Source organism: Balaenoptera borealis (genome assembly GCF_965194805.1).
Source record: "Balaenoptera borealis genome assembly, chromosome: 5".
Lineage (NCBI taxonomy): Eukaryota > Metazoa > Chordata > Mammalia > Artiodactyla > Balaenopteridae > Balaenoptera > Balaenoptera borealis.
In genome coordinates, this window is record NC_138862.1 from 5093446 (window position 1) to 5116406 (window position 22961).

General features: G+C 44.0%; 1 protein-coding gene and 1 long non-coding RNA gene across 3 annotated transcripts in view; one reads left to right on the top strand and one right to left on the bottom strand.

The window, feature by feature from the left end:
* The window catches only part of LOC309629642, a 31857-nt gene extending 13373 nt beyond the window's left edge, over positions 1-18484 (bottom strand). The window contains exon 1 of the long non-coding RNA XR_014245165.1: positions 59-18484. This is a non-coding gene — a long non-coding RNA (uncharacterized lncRNA). The remainder of the gene's footprint in view (positions 1-58) is intronic.
* Positions 1-22961, top strand: part of DSCAM (DS cell adhesion molecule) — a gene marked incomplete at its 5' end in the record, with an annotated part of 739398 nt that overhangs the window by 165978 nt on the left and 550459 nt on the right. The gene's annotated exons all lie outside the window — the stretch shown is intronic.

The following is a 22961-nucleotide window of genomic DNA, read 5'->3' on the forward strand; positions in this document are numbered from 1 at the left end:
ATTCTGTGTGCATAAGCAAAGGAGTAAAAACATATCACTTTGTACCAGTAGTACTTACCAAGTCAGCATAGCGTTGGTTCTCCTGCTGAGCACTCCCTAATCCAACTGCCACATTTTAGAAGATACGTTTCTGCCTGTGCATGTGGATTTCAGGAACTAGTCGCCACTGTTGCTTCAGGATAAATCCTCAGAGCATGCAGTTATTTCCGTTCTATGCAGCTCTCTGGCTCTCTTGCTCTCAGCTGAAAATGAAACCTTAGACTTGGTCCATTTCACTTTTTTTTTTTCAGTTTGAAAGACACTCAAACTAGCCCCCTGATGTTACCTTTAACTCCTTTTGCATTTTAAAAAGAGCTGTACTCTCATTTATTTGCTTTTATTGTCTGTGAAAATGGCCGGAGTAATTAGGCCAATGGAGAATTGCATCTTAAGGGTTAATTATTGATGTATTCCTCATGTCAGCCTGAAAGTAACCTCTGGGGATGGGAGATTACGCCCCTGAACGAACACGGGCGTAATCTCCCGTGAAGAAGCTCATGACTAAGCTTCAGTCCTCCCAAGATCACGGGAAGGTGATTTATACACTCTGTTAAGGTCCAGAAAGAGATAGCAAACCATGCACAAAACTTTATTGTAATAAAGATTTGCCTAAAATAGGCATTTGAAAAATTTTAGAAAACTTTATTAAGCACATATTTTAATTTTTAAAATAGTTGGTTTTTATATGGATAGACATAAAATGGTAGGGGAACCATACTTGCATTAGGGGATAATGTAGGATAGTGCTTCATTTACAGTTGACCTTAATATTCTTTGTTTAATGAACAAATTGATACATTCCCAACTTTGATCTACATTAGTTGAGATAAAATAAGACACATTCCACCATCACACCCTTACTTAAGCTGAGTTGATAAATTCTGTTGGTTTCTATTTCTTGCTTTCCTCACTGTGGGCCTGAAATCAGCAGGCATGGCCATTTCTGTCCACATGTCGTATGTAATTAAACTCCAGCCTTTCAACTGCCAGCATCAAAGACAGCTGGGAAGAAAAATTATATTATTGCAATTCATTGTCTTGAGGTAGCAGCCACAACAAAAGGGATGCAGAAATGTGGCAGCGATAGCACAAAAATGATCCATCTTGTTCTTTTAAAAGAGAAAAACATAGCAGGCTTGTGCCGACAAACACTTTTTATACTGAAGCGTCTAATCGTGCATCTCGGCTTCTCCCTGCCAACCTGGGGCCGGAGCGAAGAATCACACAGCGCTTGTTTGACAGTGTAGCAACTAACAGAGCAAGTGACAATAGCGTTTGCTCTTGCAGGGCAGGGCTGGGTTTACAAGGTTTGCAAAAATAGATGAAAATTTTCCACGTTAGGATTTTGAAGGGACCTGGAGGTCATTAGCATTTGTGTATGAAAATAAAATAGAAATTTCAAGAGAGAGAGAATGTAGCCTTTAAAAGGGGGTAAAAAGGACAAAATGAAACGAGAGTGCTGTTTTAGCTTCTGGAAGCGGGGAAGAAGAGAGATGCATCATCCTTAATCATCCAGTTTCTGGCAGGATGTCTGCCTGTGTGCTGCGTGCCTTGGACCGTGCCCTGCAAGAGGGCTAGAGCCAGGGGCTCTGTCCTCCCCTGGCTGCTTCACAACCTGCTAAACCAGTGATCACATGGTATAAACACTCATTTCCATGTTCATCTCCCTGTCTAAACTGAAAGCACCTTGATGGCAGAGAGGATACTTTAAAAAAAAATTTTTTTTTAATTTTAATTTTTAAATTTAAATTTTATTTTTTGGCTGCCCCGCACGGCATGTGGGATCTTAGTTCCCTGACCAGGGATCGAACCCACGCCCCCTGCAGTGGAAGCGTGGAGTCTTAACCACTGGACTGCTGGGGAAGTCCCCGGAGAGGATACTTTAATTCGTGTCTGCATCTAAACCTCTGGACCAGATCTGTGTCAGCAGCCACCGAAGCTTCCGTGCTCCCATCAGTCTAAGCAGATTATCTGTGGCCTCCTATGGTCTTAACTGTTAATTTAAAGCCTCTACACAAAGAGTTCTCTTACAGCCTCTGTGGCGCTCTTGGGGTATCCTGAAAATGCTTGGTTTCTCTCCACACCCACTGGAGGTAGGAACTCTGAGCCTGTCCCGAAGCTGCCATCTTTCCTTTAATGCACCCAGGCCATGTTGTCAATGGGAACCCAAATAGGAAAGTCAGGCTGTGTTGGGGGTCCCCAGAATCACCTCCAAGTTTGGAGATTCACTAAAAGGACTCATGGAGCTCTGAAAAGCTGTGATTCTCATGGCTATAGTGTTTTACAGTGAGAGGATGTACATTCAAATGGCAAAGGACAAAGCATACAGTGGAGGAGAAAGAATGGCACTCTCTAATGGGGAAGTGTGGGCCCGGAGGACGGTGACTGGATCGGGCGGTGAGGGCAGCTCTCTCCCCTTGTGCCTGCCCCTTTTCAAGGAGGGAAACTTTCCCCCGAAGCACCCAGCTTTCCCCCTTTTATCTCATTGGCCAGAATTGGGTCACATGCCCACCCCTAGACCAACCACTGGCAGAGGGAATTAGTTTTGGTGTCTTCGACTTAAATCAAACCTAACTCATCCCCTGGATGTATTAGAATGTACTGGATGTATTTCCTTCAGAACTAAATCAAGATATGTCTTGGGTAATCAACCAACAACGTCTGCTAGAGAAAAGATGTGGGGCGCCGTACACTGCCGCCCCAGTTCAGCTGCAGGAGAAGGGAGTTTCCAGTAGACAAGAGGATCTACATCTTTAAGCGACCGAGTAACTTTACCCCAACTTCACACCATTCTTCAGGTTGGAAGAAGCAAGTGAGTTGCTTTTACAAGTGTAAATCAGAGGGGTGGGACATCACTGATGGGATGATACAGGCAAGACATGAACAAATATTCAGGATTTACCTGCTTTTCAAATGAGAACCAAGACTTGTCAGTCCTTAGAGCAGTTCATGGCCGTATGTCAAAGCCGTCAGGGGACTGGAGAAGGATGTGTGGAATTACAAACCAATTAGGAGGCCCCAAAGAAATATATTTCATAAACTTCTGCTACTGGTTTTAAAGGTTTCTTTAGTTCCTGCCGTCATAATCATGCTTCGCAATTTTCCTGAAGACCCTGATGCCTGGCAGCCTTTCACGGTGTCATTCAAGACCAAACCGAGCTGGGGCTGTCTGTGCAGGAGCTGCTTCTCCCCAGGAGATGGGGCAGGAATGGGTCTGTGTGCCCAGGGCTGCGGAGCTGCAGAGCCTGTAGCTCGTGCACCCCAGGGCTCCCCCTGCGGTCCCAGCCGTACCACAGTCCAGCAGAGTCTGGGCTCTTCCTCCAGGCCAGACTCGTGCTCCGGCTTCTGAGCTGGACGGCATCGGTGACCATCCACCTAGTACTAGGAAAGCTCCTAAACCAAGCTCCTGTCTGAGCCAATCCCCAGTCGCCCCCTTCCCCCTACGTCCCCACCTTCCCCCTATGTCCCCGTTAATGACATTCTGACACGTTCAGGGCTTCCTCTTGGGTCAGGCATGATGACATAGGTAAAAATGGCCTAAATACCTCCATCCCTGGGAAGTTGATGAACGTCCTTACTTACCTCTGAGCCAAAGCACTGAGATAATGATAGGTGAAAATGTTGCCTCAAGCATCGTGCAACACATAATGGGTAGGTGGTAAGTGCTTAGAGATGCTTGGATGAAAATAAAACTTTCCCCCAAAGAAAAGGTTTTTGTTTTTAATATTTGACCTCTGGAAGCAGTTCATTTCTAAAGGAGACAAAGAAGGCCCTCATCTGTGATTTCATGGCACTGCGTAAAGTGGTCTGTGATCACTCCCTATTCCTCCCCTCCTCCATCCCCCCAATAAGCTGGGGTCTATTCTGTTAGAGCCCCACTTTCCCAATCAAAGCAGCTGCCTCTCTAGGTGGTCACCTGGAGGGTACTCCTCTTCCCTCTCCATGTCTCCTTCCAGAAGGCAGGACAGGTAGAACAGGTGAAGCAAAGCAAAGTGCAAAGTGGAGCTGGTGCCCAGCAACCCAGAGAGGGGCCGGCCTGGCCTGCAGTACACTTGGGCTCAGCCTTTCCTGCGCAACTTCTCTCTCTGGTGGCCTCACGGGGGCACAGTCACCCCCCAAACTTCTTCCTAGACCACCTCTAACATGGAACTGCCAGGTCCCATGGTTTTCGACCACTACTTACTATTGTTCCCATTCCCAGGTTATCATATTGAGATTTCATTGCCAGGGCAAAGGAGACGATAGATGATATATTCAGAGCAGGTATTCAACTGATATAGAGCAATGTCTTCTGTACCATTTGGTAAACAGAAATAGTCTACTTATTGAGACTGCAAAGGGTCTAATGGCATTCATTGCCCTGTGGAGGCCACAGAGGTGATGAGGATCTGGGAGTGGGGCTGTGTTAGATGGGAACAGAGATGGAGGTTAGGGGCAGGACATATGTGATGCCCCTGCCACTCTGGGGTGGTCCAGAAACGGCAGAGACAGCAGAACAGGTGAGGGGAGTTGGCGCTGGGGCCAAGACACCAGTCATTTAAGTCCAGGTGACGTGAGGAGTGCTGGCATCTGGGGGGCACATCCCGCCCAAACTCCCCTTCTGCAGCCAGGGGCAGGGGCCTAATGACTCTCGACTTGGGGTGATGAAAGTGTATGATGTCCAGTCACGGCTCAGCTAGGGACACCATTCAGCTCGGGACAGTCTCAGCAAATGAACCAGCACACCAGCAGTTTCTAAAATCAGAAGTATAGGGATAATTTGGTGAACAATTGGTGTTATACCTTTGGTCACCTGATGAAAAGTTTTTGTGTCTGTGTGTGTGCGTGTATGCGCACCTGCATGCATATATGTGTGCAGACATATATATGTATATACACACATAGAGAAAAAGGTTGGAGAAAATTTTTTAAATTTTTGACTTAATTAATGATTTAGATAATACAGGTTGTTGAATATTTTAATATCACCCTTGGGAATATGAGCAGTGTGGTAGTTACTGAATCTTTCATTCTATTTTTTCAAAATCCTTATTTTTTGTTGTTAAAAGAATGTGAAATATACCAGTGTTGCCACCTTTGTTTTTCCATTTATTTTCTTTGTCAATCTGTACATGTTCTCTTGCATGCACCAACTTAACTCATTTCATTTCTCCAGCTAATATTAACGCCTTTCCCTCCCCCATGTAGTACATTACTGGCCGCTACACATTGTGAGCCACTTCCAACGTGCAAGACACGTGGGTGGTCATTCCAGAGCATCTGGACATTTGGAAACAGCTGAATGATGTTCAGTGTCTTATTTTTCATGCAGATGAGTGGAGTCATATAAACCAGGCAAATTTGGTTAGTGTTGAAAGTCTCTTCTGAGTTTCTGAGTCATAAAATGATAAATAGCTGTCACTTACTATAATCTGATGAGTTTTGAAGGTAAACAGTTGCAGAAGGAATATTTTGAATGGACATGATTTCTCAAGCGATGTGCAGTTTATATTCTAACTGTACTAAAGGTTCTGTCTTATAACTATGCTGGCACTATTAAATCTTTGTCCTGTCCCTAGAAATGTTGCCATTTTAGACAGGAGAACCAGACCTTGGACTATGGTTTAGGTAATGCAGTTTCTTGGAGGGCAGTCAAATTTATTTAATAATAATAAAAACTTACCTAAAATTCCCCATAATACATTAAGTGTTACTTTGTATCATTAATCTAAGACTGATGTTTAATCATATTTTTTGAACTATTTGTTTTGGAACATTTAATAGGCTATTTTTATAGCTATTTTCTTAAATATGTCTGATAGAGAAACATTAGAGAAGATTCAAAAACACTTTGCAGAAGTAAGGAAATAAATATAATTACCAGAGAAACAATACTTATACGCATAGGGACTAGGCAAAGATTGTTGCATTTATAATTTAGGAGCAAATTGGTTGCCCTTTCTGAGCTATAATTATAGTATAGACATCTTTACAGCAACATTTGGCTGATGTCAGTTGCCAATTTTAACAACTCCTACAATGCAGACGCTGATAAAGTGATGATTAAAGGATCAGGAAACTTATCCTCACAAGGATAAATTAGTATAACCAAGAGAGTGTTCATAGCTTGAACTTTTTCCTTCTTTGAAAACCCAGAGCAAAGTTTAAAGAACTTTGTGTCTTTATAATGTTATAGATTCTCAACAAGAATGCATAGGGTCATAGCTAAGAGCAAAGAGAAACTTTGGAAGAAAACCTGGGGGGGCTGCCCTTCCCGCGGGTGCATGTCGGGTTGGCCCTACTCAGCAGCTCTGGTGGGGCCTGGGAGGCAGTCCTGTTCCACCTGGAGAGTCCCGAAGAGCCTGGAAAGAAGACATTCCTGCTCCCCAGCCTTCGGAGCAAGGTGTGTTAGCCCCGCTGAAATTCGACGACATACCAGCTCTCTTTACCATGTTTATTTTGTGTTCCATTTTCTCCTGTAATCCTTTCTGCTGGCTGATTTTCCTCTTAGATACTTTCTATTTGAGGTCAGTATTTCTGTCATGTCTAAATATGTCATCCAAGGAAGAAAAACTAGATAAACTCAGAGAAAAGAAACTGTTTGTGCGAAGTTTTCAGTGCAACAGAACTGACTGTAGTCCGAGTCAAGCCTCAGTATTTCTCTTGAGGAACAAGAAATCGGATCTTAGGAGATCAGGTGAACATCCACTTTTTTCAGTGATTTTTGGAATAGTTCAGTTCTGGGCCTTTTTGCTCCACCCATAATGTCTCTCTTTTCCCCGCCGACTTCCTTCATTGGGCTGGAACAGTGCCCTGGCCCCTTTGCCCCGGCCTCCTCCCTAATAAGGATATGTCTTTAGTTAATGCACTTAATTTTATAGCCCAAAGCCCACAAGGTTATAATAGATAGGTTGTTTTCATCACGCATTAACCGCTCTGCACCCATTGTACTTTCTGGAGGAAATCTCTTTAGTGTCACCGATTGTTTAGGTGATCCATTGGCCGTGGGATAGTCTATGAGCAAAACAACATTTTTTAAGTTTAAATGGCATTTTCTTTCTTTCTTCAGTCCATCCCTCCTTCCCTTCCCCACGAATTACCTTTAGTTTACCAAGAACCGTGATAAATACACTCTCATGTTAAAGGTTCTATTTCTGCCTTTTGCAAAGTTGAGTTGGATTTAAAAGTGAATGGGGTAAAATAACTGTATAATAAGTGCGTGATATCTAGGCCCTCGACTGAATACCACCAAATGTGACAGCGGTTTGCAAATTATGGGAGTGTTTGCCCCAGACAGAAGAAAGTAATGCACGTTTATCACGTAAAACAGGAAGGAAGCTACCTTGTGATCTTGCTGACTGCCCATGAGGTTTGGGGACTCTTCTTATCTACTTGTTCTCCTAATACCAGTGGATATAAGCCTTAACTAACTAGCGAATGCCTTAAAAAGGACCGTATGGAAGCACCGCATTATTCTATACATAATGCTTTGACTGCTTTTCCATGACTCAATTAACAGCCTTCTACGCTCCAGCTAAATTTCATGTTTACTTTTCATCATCTCTAATAAAATCTGTTGCTCCTGGTTCATGATTTACATCGCTCTTTGTCAACGACTTCAGATTTGGTGATTGCGTCTTTGTGGCTTCGAATGCCTATGTAGCCATTAAGTCATCGAAACCATGAGAAATGGCACTGGTTCCTATTCCCGTTCCCAGAAGCATTTTCCTTAATTGCCGTAGCTTCCAGGACATCAAACAACTACAACAAAGAAAGAAAGGGGGAATATTAGGGAGAAAAGATGCAGGAAGAGAGCATGAATTCTTCATGAAAGAGTCCATTATACTGGTACACTAGGAAAATGTCATTGATTTGACAGCTCCCAGTGTGTGCATCGTGGCCAAACCTGAAGCTGGAACAAAATGAAGCTCTTCTTTTTTTTTTTCCTGTATCCGTATTTGTACAATGGAATAAAAGAGTATGAGTATCTGACTTGCAGTTACTTCAAAAATAATTTTTAAAATCTTGCAGTTTTATTTTTTAATCTATTTTTAAAAGAAAAAATATGGTAAACCCCCTCAGATTTTAAATTATACATCCCAGTCTTTCATGTCCCAAGCTTTTCATGTTTGTGTGTACGCTAAAGTATGAGTTAGAGGGGCCTAACTGCAGATAAATACCCTCAATCTTTCCCAAAACACTACTTGCTGAAGTGAGAAATGTCATAAATTCTAAATTTGGCTTTATACTCTTATTAGAAAGGATTAGTTCATTCATCCGTTTAGAAAACATTTATTGAGCATATACTATATGCTGGCTTTTTTGCTCTTTCAAGCTATGAAATCTAAGTGGAGTTCTGAGACCACCTGTATTCTGAATCTCCATGTTGGACCAACTGAATCTGAGTCTCAGCGCTGGGCTTTGGGAAGTTGGGAGTTCAACAAAGTCCACGGGGATTCTTTTTTTTTTTTTTTCACTTTTTTAAAAGTTTTACTGAGAAATAATTAACATGCGTCACTCTGTAAGTTTAAGGTACACAGCATGATGGTTTGATTTGCGTATATTGTGAAATGACAACCACAGTAGGTTTAATTAATATCCATCATCTCATATGGATACAATAAAAAGAAAAGAAGAAGTTCTCCTTGGGATGAGGATTCTTAGGATCTACCCTCCTAACAGCTTTCCTGTCTATCATCCAGCAGTGTTAACTGTAGTCATCATGTCGTGCTTTACATCCCCAGGACTTACTTATCTTATAACCAGAAGTTAGTACGTTTTGACCACCTTCCTCCAAACCCCCTTCCTCACCCCACCCCCAGTGATTCTTACCCATAGTGAGCCTCAGAGTCTCTTCAGAGCATTTGTGGATGAAATGGAGCATGTATTAGTCAGCTCAGGCTGTCACAACAAAATAGCACGGACTGGGCAGCTTGAACCACAGAAATTTATTTCCTCAGAGTTCTGGAGGCTGGAAGTCCAGGATCATGGGGTGGGCAGGGTTGGCTTCTCCTGAGGCCTCTCTCCTCAGCTTACAGACGGCCCCCTTCTCACTGAGTCATCATCATCACGTGGTCTTTCCTCTGTGCACACACCCCTGGTGTTTCTCCATATGTCTGTATTTCCTCTTCTTACAAGGACACCAGTCAGATTCAATTAGGACCCACCCTGACGGCCTCATTTTAATGATCTCTTTGAAGATTCTGTTTCCAAATACAGTCACATTCTGAAGTCCTGGGGGCACCAATTTGGGGGGGGGGGGGTGGCACCATCCAGCCTGTAACAGGTCAGAAGAGTCCACCTTTGGCTGATATGGCCCAGTTAGCTGAGTCTCAGCCGTTCCAAGCCGGTGTTCCCCAGTCCGCTCTGTGAAATGCTGGTAGGTGTTCTGTGGGTACGATTTTCTCACCTGAGAGCATCACAGTTTAGTTAAGGCTCTGAGAGGTCCTCCCAAGGAGGCTTGGGTAACTGAATTTAACCTAGGGTATCCCAAGCTTATTCAACCATGGTGCTCCAATGTTTGCAGAATTCCTAAACAAAGTATCAGTAAAACAAGAAGTCAGGCCCCTGCCTGGAAGGCCACCCAAGTGTGAGTTAGAGGCGAGACTACCAACCGGTCTTACTCGATTCAAGATATTGGAAAGTATTGAGTGTCTATTTGCAGGCGGTATCCATCGTGCAAATCCAGCTCACACAGATAGGAGCTGCATTCTGGAAGAGCTCTATTCTGTTACACTCCACAGTTCCTCCATCTACCCATACATCCATCACTCACACATCCACTAGGAAGCATTTTCTTCTACTCCAGAGACTGTGCTACGTGCTAGGACGCAAGGCAGTCCAGTCTCTGCAATCACAGAGCCCAGATCCTAGTCTTACCAGAGCTAATATATAACTAGCCCCCACTGGCTCTCTGGGGTCCTCTGCCCTGTGGTTCCCAGGCTCATAGCAGGCATATCACCATCACGGGAGAGCCTCTGAAAAGGCTTCCTCCTGGCCTCATCATTCACCTCCAGAACCAAAACCTCCTGTGAGTGGGGGCAGAAATATTGATGGTTTCAGACGTTCTCCAGGTGATTTGGAGGCAGGTGGCCTGGAAGCTGGCGTTCTAGACCACGGCTCTTTGCAATTTCATCTCCCATTGCTTCTCGTGGGGTGTGGCTCAGTCCCCCTGCCATCTGCCTTCCCTGCTGTGCTCTCCTCCTCCACCGATTCTTCTTCCTGCACAGCAGCATCGACCTCTGCTCATCCGTGAAGCCTACTTCGTGGCTAAAGCCAACACGGAGATTTTCATCTCTGAGGTCCTTCCGGGTCATGGGGTCCAACAGCCAGGGTTCAGCTGCATCGTTACAACATGTGTGACCCTGGACAAATTACGTCACCTCTCTGAGCCTCCACTTTCCCATCCAAGAACCAACACGTGAATAATAATCCTGATATTGTAGAGAGACATAGGATGAATGAGAGAACATCTGCCAGTCATCCTTTGGACTATTGGCACACAGTAGGTCCACAGGAAACGATACCTTCTACTATGGTCTGATTTGGCATTGAATCATGCTGCCTTCTGTTATGCTCTAGTCTAAAAGAACTTGAACAAAAAACAAAAACAACAACAAAAAGAGGGACTTGAACCATTAAAAAAATACTTTAAAAACACTGGTCTTCTTTCTCCAACTACATTATAAATTTATTTAAAGGAGAAACTTAGCACTTTGCTTCCTGTTTGTCCTCATAGTTTCTGGCCCATTGTAGATGTTTGGCACATACTAAATATTTAATATACACTGTTAGGGTGACCCTCCCTGTGGTATATCTGAAAGCATACAATAATGAATATTACAAGACAATGCAGGCATTGGAAAACCATATTCTTGAGGTTAAGCTCACCTTTCCAGTTTAGCTTTGTACAACATCCTTTATTAATTGATGCCTTGTGATGTATTGGTATACTTTGAAAAACTGATATTATGACTTATAATCCTCAAGGGTCAAAATAGTGATTCGACTAAATTATTATCATTGTTTTCTGCTACTGAACATCTTTGAAACACGTTAACGTGGCTTTTATGAATCTGTAAGGGTCTCCATTTCAGAGCAAATAAGTCCAATGAATTGCAACCAAATAAATTCTTATCTGAAGTGTTAGACTTAGGGTATTCTAGAGTTTTCCTTCTAGATATTTCCATGGTATCAAGTCTTTTGTATTACACAGTTAAAAGAAGGGAAAAAGAAAGCTTCTTTGAAAGCCAGTGGCCTCTGACTACCAAAATGAGACAACTTAAACGAAAAAACATTTTGTTTTGTTTTCATTCAAATGACAGTTTGACGTAAGTATGATCTGTGAAATGGACATTAATACATGCAACAAAGAGCCCCTTTTAAGCATCTAGAGGAAAAGGAAGCCTCCTTGAACACTTAGTCAAATACCTTTTCCTACAATTACTTCCTCTGTCTTTTCTCTCTCCCTGTCACCACTCCAGCATCCTTGGGGTTTCAGTGACATGAGTGTAAATGTCCACCATGCAGGCCACACACTGACGCTGCCACCAAGACTGCGACGTGGCCGGCTGGGTGCTTCTTACCCACAGGCTCTGTTCATCTCATTAGGAAACCCTTTCGTGTTGAATGAAGGCAAGACTGACTGACACACGTGTGGTTTCATGTAGCGTGTTCCCTCGTGTGTTACTAGGAGTGGGTATCTCACTTGAGGACAGGATTTCTCCTCCATAAGACATGGGGCTTCATGCCCCTGTTCTCTCCTGACATGAGCACAATGGAGCTGGCAGGCAGGATTGTCTGTTTACATTTCTTTCTGAAAGTAGAAATGTTTTCCTCAATTTCCTTTCACATACTGTTAAAAAATGTAGAAGTTCTTAGTGACTTATCTAATATTTTTTGTCTCTCCTGGAGTGTGTGTGTGTGTGTGGGGGGGGAAGGGGGCTTGTGTGTGGTGTGTGGTATGTGGTATGTTTGTGTGTGTGTGTGTGTGTGGTGTGTTTGTGGTATGTGTGTGGTGTGTGTTTGGTGTGTGTATATGGTGTGGTGTGTGTGTGTGTTGTCTGTGTGTGGTGTGTATATGGTGTGTGTCTGTCTGGGGACGTAAGGACAGAGAAATGGGGAGCTCTGATTCTGCTCCTTTCCTCCGTCCTTTCTCTGCACCTTTCAGGTGTTGACACAAACCCCGGAGGGCAGATGGGCCCGGCACACACGGAGCGTGTCTGAGACAGCCTCTCCCACACAACATCTGTTTCCTGGGCTCCCTTTGCCTCCACAGCTGGCTTTCTGGAGTCCCCCCCCTCCGCCAACTGCTCCCACTTCCCCACACAACACTCTTGGCTGTCCAGTAACTGACCTGACTTTCTTAATAGCTTTATATTACTTACTTTCTCTAGTACATTTCTGGCTAAAATTTTATGACACAATTTACACACAAATGCAGGTAAGGCGGCAGTGACATGATTCTCCTCTTTCCTCGCTCACCGGAAGCCGTGGATCAGGGAGGGGAGGGTTAGGGTCCCGCTAGGTAGGGGGCGGAGGCAGGGTCGACTCCAGATACGTGTGACTCGAGCTGTTCCCGGAGCCGCTTGCGGTTACTGCTCCCCAGCGGGGTCTGAGCATCACCCTGCCCTGTCGGGGAGAAAGCAGCGGGGGATGCAGAAGCTGCGGCATCTCCTAAGGGAGAAAAGCACCCTTGCATCCGTCGCTCCCCTCCAGCTCCATCCCTCCATGTTTTCTGCCCCTTGGCTTCCCTCCTGATGGCTGCTTCAAGGTGGTTTCCTTCAACTGCGCACTTACCCTGCTTTGCATTCTACACCCCTGTGGCAGCACAATCTGAGGCTCATTAAGGGAACTAATCAATTCCGTGCATTGCACCAGCGCAGCAGATTACCACACAGGCAGGGCCATTAGCAAGTCTGTGCATTAACACATGGCATTTCCATGAATCAATATGCAGCCCTTGTAGAACAGAGCATGGGGGTTTTTTCTTCCATTAAGAAGAACTGATGCCAAAAACAACTTTTTCAGATGTGTTCAAGTGTGCCTTTTAGGAAGGGGGAAAAGCATTTTTCTTTTTCCTGCGAAATCACCCTTTTGTGTGGCCAGTTGTGGACGTGATCGCTTTTATTTCTCCTGGGACTGTGTCATCCGAGGGTAGAATTTGGACTCGCATCCTTGGTAATCATGATTCACAATTTTTTTAAAGCATCACAAAGAATTATAGGAATGGAGCACATGTCATTTTACTCACAGGGACCTACTCTAAAATAGATTCCATGTGTAATATTAGCTGAAATCTATGCTCAATGAACGATAATTCTATATGCACTCTTTTGTCACTATTTCTTTAAAAATAGTACAACTTTCTTGCCCACAGAAATTAAAAATGGATAACAACTAGCTAGAAACATGGTTGCTGAAAATGAATTCAAGTATATTTTCCCCACTGGTATTATCAGTACTGCTTATGACTTGTCAGCAGCTAAAATGTAAGTATCATGTGATCTTAAAATTGGTGACGTTTATACTACAGGGCTTCAGAGGGAAATTTTAGTAGGAAACTCTTACTGTCATTGTTTCCTGGACAATGTATATTAAATTATTTTACAAGGGTGGGAGGGAAATAGACTTCTCTTCCTAAAAACCAGGAAAAACAATAGCGACGATCTATTTCTGCATTGATTTCTTTGTTCTGGGCCCAGGTGAATTTCTGCTTTACTTGGTCACTGGGCACAAAAGGGATGCATGTGAGGGAAAAGGAGGCTGCTGTATGAAAACAAATCAGAGTACTTACAGGCCCTAGGATGAGCCGATAATCAGTAAGCATGGAAATTCCCTGCTGAATAGCCATCGCAGAAACGAAGGCTGCCTCAAAATATCTTGAGAATGCTGGTATCATTTCAATAGGATCTAAAATGAGAGCTCCGTCAATACAGATTGAGGAGAAGGGCCTCCTTCTATTTTTAAAAGATACCCAACATTCATGTTTTTCATATTTTCCTAGCCTGTAATTTCTCTTAATCAAAGTACAACAAATAGTAAACAGTAAAAATGAAATAAATGTGGTGACAGTTTGCCAATAACGAGAAGAAAATGTTCCATCTGTCTAGCTGCGAGTAAAATGGGTGTAATTACTGCTCATTTTTCTCGTAATTGCTGAGTTATGAGTTTAAAGCTTATACCCAACTGGTGAACAGTGAGTACTGCCCATTCCCTAATTATAGCTCCGCTTTGCCGGAGCTTGAAATCAGGGAAGGCAAGAGCCGGGAAAGTGATCTGAATTAACCCTGACTGCTTGCATAGAATGGTGACTGGCTATTTAATTTGAATTTTATAAACTTCCGGGTTCCCTTGCCACCCAAATATTAAACCACAGAGCTTGTCATTCTGTTTTGAATTACATTTTATTTGTAAATTAATCATCTTGAATCCATTTCCTGTGATGAACTCAGGAGGTGGTTTTTTTTTCTAGAAACAATCCAAGTAGACCACCACCCTTTAAATTGTATTTGTTAAAGTTACACACAGTTTATGTATACCCAGGGCTCTATGAGTGGTTATGTTCACACTCTCAGATCAAGAAAGTTCCATTTGAAAGTTCAGGATTGCACATGGGTAGTCAGCACCTGGCAAGACAGATTACACAGCGACACAAGTATAGAAAAGCAGCGTCTTCCTTGATCATTTCCGTTTAGTACATGTTGAAGCATTCAGGCAAATGTAGCTGCAATTCATTTATTTCTCTAATACATCATTTTATCTCTGAGGTTCACTTAAGAAAGACTATTCTTATCTGTTCTCATCAGAATGAAGATGATAGATACACCTTTGCCCATGACTGTTTTAGCAAGAGTAGATATTTCTGGGTTAATTTGATTTAGATCCTTTTCTTTGGTCCAAACGGGGACTATTAACTCCCTTTGGACAAAGATAGTGTTTGCGAGATCAAGGTGGGCTGGATTCCGCCCTGATCCCTGGGTTCTGGGGTGAGAGTGAGCGAGGGGGGGGGGTTCCTAATGAAACCTGCATTTGCAGGGCGCCTCGATCAACCTAGGAACGCTGATGACACGAACACCTGTCGAGAGGCATATTCGCAAACCATGTGGTACTTGTTGAATGAGATGGTGTAAAAAGAAGTTGTGGGAATCCTAGATTAAAACACTTGGACTGGAGCGATTTTTTTTTTTTTTTTCCCAACAAGTCGAGTCATTTGCGTTACAGAAGAGGAGATAATAAAAATATAGCGTATTATGTTCATTTTATTCCTCTTAGCCTAAGTGATAGCAAGACATATTTTTCTATGCTAGAGATATTATCCTAAAAATAATAATTATGGTAAAATTTAGTGAGGAATATTGACTGGTGTAAACCTCACACTTTTAAAAAGAGGGGAGATGAAGGAAGGTCTTAGTGGTTATTGGATAACCTAGAATCAAAGAAAGTCATTTCCATTCTAGCTGCAGAAGCAGCAAATTCCCCTCTCTCCCTCTCTCTCTCTCTCTCTGAAAGAGAAAGGCACAGAAGAGAGAGAATATTTAACCTCCTGGTTGAGATAAGCTGGTGAAAATCATGGAACTGTATTTTAAAAATCTTCCTTCTAAGCCCCCGAGAACTGCAGTATCCCGGATTCTTTTGAGCTCCGCGTAAATGCCTTGCTGCCAGGGATCAGGAGAGCGCGTTATGCATAATCCTTTGGCTGTGCTCGCCAGCTGGGGAGCAGAGATAGGGAGCGTTGGGGGTTTTCAGCTTTAAACATGGTGCCGGTAGTTCACCCAAAAGCAGAGAAATGGAATGAGTACTTGCATAATCTATCCAGAGTTTCCCAGGTTTCTTTCAATCTTCTTATCATGTTTAAAAAAAAATCTATTAAGAGAATATTAGAACAAAATGCATTTTCCTCTTCAGAGAATTTATTTTGCCTCTGTCTTTGGGTCCTATAGGGCTTTTATTATTTATTTATTTATTTATTTATTTATTTATTTTATGCAGGGTTTTGTCTTTTTGTTTTTTTTTTTTTTACTTCGTTTCCACTATTTTCTATTTGCATCAACAGCACATGTTTAAGTCAGTTCTTTTGACTTGGAAACTTAGTTCTGAGCTATTGTAAAATTACTATCTAAAAAAGGTCCTAAATAAACTGAAGTGTGATCATTGTGATATCTTATATCCTGGAATTGAAATAGAGAACTAAAATCCAGTGTCTGTGGCTTTTTAATTCTGTGTTAATTTCTCCCATTTACTTATAAAGGAAAACATGGTGAAGTGGGTTCTTGTGTACTTGAAAGGAATACTCATGGGTCATCCACCACCTTCTCAACCTACACACACTCTGTCTCTCACTCACACACACACATACACACACACACACACACGCACTAACACACTCAGCTGCACACACACACTGGCACACGACTCCTAAAGTAATAAGTCTTCTTCCCAGAGTCTGTGCTGCTAAGACCAGCTGGCCGGCCTGCTTCCCTCCCTCCCTCTTTCTTTCTCAGTTGGGTTATTTTCATTAACTCTATCTTCTAAATCTTCCCTTTAACTCCTAACCGTTTTCAGTCTGGACCATCTACTGAAGCTACTTTCTTGAGAGTCACCCACAACCATTTAATTTTGAAAGGCCATGGCTGTCCCCCTTCTGAACTTCACCCTGGCATTTGGTGCTGCTGTCCCAGTCTTTCCTCCTGAGAGCCCCCTGTCCCTTCCTCTCTTCTATTTCTTTCCCTTTTCTTCTTTACTTGCCCCTTTCTTTCCTACTGATGGAATTCCTCTTGGTTATCCTGCCCTGGCTGCGCCCCTTTTTCCTTAAACTATGACCTCTGCACAAGCTGGGAATACTGTAGAGAATAAACAAAGATAAAAAATTCCTGTCTTTCTGGAGCCTGCACTCCAGTGGGAGAAGAAGATGGATGACTATTAAGATAAACATGAAAAATATAGTATGTTTGCTGCTAAGTGCTATAGAGAAAAGTAAACCGAGGAAAGGTAGGAGGTTTAGGCTGTTAACACTTTAAATTGGGTGGTCGGTGAAGGCATCCTAGAGAGGTGGCTAGAAGAGCAAGGCCGTGAAGGGGAAGATGTGAGTACATTTGAAGGAAGAGCCTTCCAGGCACACAACCTTGTGTGCAAAAGTGGAAAATTAGTGTTACTGCATTTCAGTAGAAGAAGCCACAGTACATGCTCTGAGCTGGGAGTGAAGACCCCAAGAGCCAAAGTTCCAGCTGCCATCAGGAAGTCCCACTGCCCACGTGGCGACAGGCTGGGCCAGCTCTGGGCGCACGCAGAGTGGACACCAGGATCCTGGGCAGACCAAGCAGGACGGCCATTCTTCAGTAACCTTTAAGGAGAGATGCTTATATGCTGTATCTTTGAGACTTTTTTTAAGGAATATATCCCAACATACTTAAAAAGAAATAGCGGCTAATGTTTTCTTTTCTTATTTTTAAAAATTAGTGTATATTCCTGGGTCAAGAAAAAGAAATGGCAAATCCATCATGTTCTTCCTTTGACAGAAGACAAGCTTGTGTTTCCCGTGTGTGATTTCCTCTGAGTCACACATACCCAAGCGTCTACGCTGTTCAACATCCCCTCCTATGACTCACCCAGACCCTCGTGGTTTTGCTCTATTTCTCAGATTGTCCCCAAACTCTCCTTATGTTACACTTCTAACTGATGCCCTTTACGGGTTGTGATCTTATCCCCAGTTTCTAGCTAAGCCCCTCCTTTCTTCCAATTCACTGCCCAAGTAGAAAAATATGCCTGTGTGTATACTAAGGAAATAATGATGGATATACAGGCTTTAACCTAATACATTGACATTCACACATTTCTTTCACCTGGCATTTTCCAAGTAATTGTTTTAGATTTTTGCATATTTTATTTTACTGATTGCTAATTTGATTTATTCAGATGCTATCTGCCAAAAATTGGAATTTCCAGGACGTTTTGAGAGTGAACAGAGAGATAAGATGTTTGGAACTGTAGCTGCACTGTTGCATCTGCGCTGGGGTGAGAGTGTGTGTAATATCCACGTGTCAAATACCGCACACCCAGAAGTGACTCGAAAGTGGGTCTTGCTGTCTGATCTGGTGGAGGCACCACCTGCCTCCCAAGAACCCCACCATTTGATCGTGTGGGGTATGGTTCCTGTAGGCCCATACGACAGAGGCTATAGGAAAATCATTTCAGACCGCTTCTCCCCACTTCTGACATCCAAGTACCACATTCAGAGTTGGAATCTATTACAGTAACTATCATTCAGCCTTTATTTTTATTCTCTAGTGATGATATATTAAATGGGGGAGAACCACAGACTGGAAAGATACCAATAAACAATTTAGAGGGGTTTAGGGTAGCAAATTGTTTTGGAACAATAAATGTAGGCAATGGCCAGGAAATGGATAATTAACTCCCTTCCATGCTATTTTGCAAAATCTCCAGAATCAGTTCCCATAGGACAAGTAAGAGGAAAAAGTGATGCGGGTGAAAATCTTAAGCAAATTATCTGAGTGTTTGTACCTAAAATCATTCAAGTATTGGTGATGTCATAGTTTGCGAATGGAACTAACACCCCCTTGGAGGGACTCTCACAGGGTCATATCGTCTTCTCGGTTCCAGAGCTGCTGGGCTTCATGCTGATCTGGTGCAATTATGAGGCTCCTTCTTTGTAAAAGTCCTGCACAAAATCAAGACAAGAAAAACTACAGGTTTAGAAATGAGAAGCAAGTGAGAGCACTTACATATAGAACTGAGCAGTTTCAATGCTGTGATGGGGTCCTGTCCTCCCAACAAGCACATCGCATTATTTTGTTTTGGACTTGGTGTTTGATAGACTAAGGACAAGTATAATAACCCACATCTGTGGAGCACTAACAGGAACTGCCAGGCACTTTATGTTTAACGTGTGTGTGTGTGTGTATAAGAGGCCTCTAGTATATGTGTGCATATCTGTATATAGAACATTTCAGCATGTGTGTATAAAACAGTACTTTAATATGTGTATATGTATGTCTTTTAATATATTATGCATGAATATATACGCCATATATGTTTTACATGTATGTACATATATAACACAACTCTTTAATGCATGTGCATATATGTACATGCACGTGTACTTATGTATGCATACATGTACATGTGTGTATGCATGTATAAGACAGCCCTTTTGTTTAGGTGTATGTGTGTAAAAGGATCCTGCAGAGTAGGGACTGTTATTCTTCCCACTTTCCAGACAGGAGCTCTGCTTGCTGAGGCACTCTGCCTACTAGGTGGAGACCTTTAGGTCCACAGGGACCCCCAGCCTGTGGAGATTGCCCTTCACACCTCTGGTGAAGTGTGTAACTCTGATGGGTCGGTATATAAATAGGTAGATTTTTCTCTCCAGTTACGCTTATGGAGGTGGCCATAGAAAAGATGTCTGTCTAATCAATGCTTAGACATAGTCGCAGGGCGGTTCCTGGTGAAGAGATGGCAGGAAAGCCAGATGACTGCCTCCTCCAGACACTCAGTCCCCTCCCCAGGCCCCAGACCCTCTGCACTCACACCCCAGGTCAGGGCCTTGAGGATTTTCTTCACTTCCCGAAAGAGATCCATGGCCTTTCCCTGGTTAATAGTTATGGTCTCGACTGTCATTTATCACGTGTTTGTGACATAGTCAGTACACCAAGTAAGACTTAAAAGAAATGATGTTTAATGTGATTTTTCTGATGAAACCAAAAATAGCTCTGAGCTCTTCTGACCTTACTTACCTATTCCACTCCACTTATCTGGGTAAAAATTTACCGAGTGCCTAATACATGACAGTCTGTGCCAGGGTCCAGAGATGGGGTCCTCGTGGTTTTTATGGTCCAGGAGATATGTAAATGGCTACCAGCCACGCGATGATGGATGTCACAGTTCTGTGATCATGGCCATTTGTGACTTTGAGCCCAGCTCTGACAGATGAAGAGGCAGCAAGTAGGGAGGACAGAGAGGGAAGGACATGGGAATGTCAGAGCTATGCCTTCTGCAGACTCATGGGACCAGAAGTGTGTGTGTGCAGTATATGCAGAGTGACATGTTTATTCCTTCTTTGTTTCAGAACTATTTTTGAGCACTCACTTTATACAGCAAGGCCTTGTATTAAACTTAGTTTGGCAACAAAGTTGAATGCAACTTTGTCCCTGTCTTCAAAGGGATCAGAATTCAGTAGGTGGAAAAAACAGATGTGCTCACTAACTATCAAATAAAGTCCTAAGGCGCCTGTGTGGGAGGGGAGGGTAATAAAACCCCTAGGAGAGTTCAGATGCCTCCACTGTAGGGGCAGCAGGGAAGGTGTCAGAAGATGCTGCCTTGCACTGGGCCTTTCGTCTCTGCCCCAATCCTGCAGTCCTGCTCCTAGAATCTGGTATCTCAGTCCCTTGCCAGGCTCCGTAACAGTCTTTCTCTCTCTCGCTTTCTGGGTTATATTCTCATTGCTACTTGACTCTTTCAGTATAAAGTAATTCCATAGAACATTGCCTTATTAATTTACCTCTAGCCTCTGGCATTGCTTGCCTATGGAGTGAAGTGTTGGGTCACATCAGAATTTGCTTTAACCAATGTGTTTCTAAAAAGGATTTTGTCTCAGTATGGAATCTCGGGCTGTACAGGAGCCACTTACCTTTACGTATGTTTCTTACGGCTTCTGTATAAACCACGAATTTAATATTTAATACATGTTACAATTTATATTCAAGTTAGGACTGAGCTATTTAGGAATTTCTGTAGTGTATCAAAGTGTGCTCTTTTGGAAAAGAACACTGATTCCAGTTTTTTGTTCAGACTGGCAGCAGCGTGCCGTTGCATGCAGTTTTCCTTTCCCCGTCTTTGTTACAAGGTGAGCAGAGGCTGAAGGTGACACTTAGCAGAGACCTCACTACTCAGGAATGTGTGGAAGGCAGGCTGGGCCCCTCACTTCGTTGCCGGGGTCCATGCAGAGTGATACTGCTTCTGCGCCTGGGATTGGTGCACTGGAATGGATAAAAGCTTGGTGGCCAATATTCTGCCTCAGATGTGTTACTAAAGGAAAGGAAAGACCACCAAGAAGCTTCCAGAATTTGAGGCAGAGCAGCCAAGTTTCAAAGCCAGGGACGCGTCAAGGAGAGCAGGGTGCGTGTAAGAACCACGGGTGTGTCCACGGCCATCAGTGCTCTCAGGCGGCCCAGAATGACCACAGGTGGACGGGGCAGCCGTGGTGGGGAAAGCACCCACCTATCCTGCCTCCTCATGCAGGCTCATGGGCTGCTTGTGAGGTGAGGAGGTGCCCCCAGGGGACATCCAGGGGGGCCCCGGCTCAGCTGGTGGCACAGAGTGTCCTTCCTGGCCAGTGGATGGCTGCTGTGAGGGATGCTGACGGAGGCAGCCCCTCCTGACTACTGGGGGCTCAGCGGGGCCCTGTGCTGGCCTTGGGCAGGGGCAGCAGAGGTTCCCGGGTACGGGAAGACACGGACTCCCGGACATTTGGATCATGCCCTTCTGGGGGCTGTTTGCTAAGTCTGCCCTTCAGCTCCTCCTGGCTTTCCCTGCTTCTTGGACAGGCTCCCTGAGGGAATCCCAGCCTCTGGAGCCCCATTGCCTCCGATAACCTCTCTCTTTCTCTCCCCGCTCCGGCTCTCACCTTCCTCTGAATCTTGTGAACTGCTTTTTCTATATCTTCATTTATTTACAGAATGATAAATATAAATATAGCCAAGCACAGGCAAATTCTATTTGTGGGCTGCAATAGCTGGACTCGTTTGGGGATGATTTTATTTATTATTGTTGCCTTCTTATGTCCAAAAGGCCTACAAAGCCTGCTTATGGCAGCCATGGGGTCTCACCCAGGAGCACTTCTGTCAGCACTGGTGTCAGCGGTTCTGGAAGCTAGCACAGCTCAGCGGAGGCCCCGTGCTTGGCCACGGAGCTACCCTTGCAAACTCATTCCTGTAAGGGGATGCCCACTTCCACTGTATGAGCGTGCTTCCAAAGGCGTGCTCTTGTAGAACCTTCCAGCACACAGGGAGGTAGGCATGGCCAGCATCCTCATTTTATGAGCAAAGCACTGAGATGCAGGGAGTTTGAAGACTTGCCCACGGTTGCAAGGTTAGTGTCAGATCCAGGTCTCCAGCCCGGGGCTTTGATGAGTCACCATCAACACTGCACCATAAGCCAGCATCTCATGTTAGACTGGGAGGCCTCCTGGAGAGTGAGGTGCACACAGAGGCTGGATGATCACATGCTTTGCTACATCAGTTTCTGGTTTGGGACAGAGATAACACCTGATGACTTCCCTGGCCCTCCCGGTTCTGAAATTCTATCATCCAGATGCATTCGGCTAAACATGGGAAACCACTTAACTGTGCCCAAGTGAACAGAGCGGTTATGTGTTTAAATGACAGCTCCTCATGTCTTAATTCCTTCTTACCAATCCCATCACTGTGGGGCACGAGAGAGAGGACAAAGGAGGAAATGATCCTGGGAGGTAGTAACGGCGTCGCAAAGGTGCTGAATCAGTCGGAGGAAAATGGTGAGCCCTCGACATGAGCGATCTGGGTACCACTGCGAGACCAGAATGCCACCCAAAAGCCAGGCCCAGCAAAGATGACATGTCTTCTTTTGAAGAAATAACAAATTTCGTTGGTGAGCAAGACATGGGGACAGTTGACTGGCACGAATCTGAAAACTGGGGAAGGGAATACGAGCTAGTGGAGCAGATAAGGAACCGGTCTGATTATCGAGCGGGGTCATCCGCCAAGAGGCGTCGCACAAGGATGGAGCAGACAGAGGAGGGTGTGGGGAGCCCAGAGGGTGGAGCTGACCCACAGGCTGATGAAGGGAGGGCAGAGCCTCTGGAGTCCTACGGAGGGGGAGTGGGGATGTCGAGAGGTGCGCCCATGAAATACTTCCAAGTGACTTGGTAGAAACGTAAGAGTCCAGAA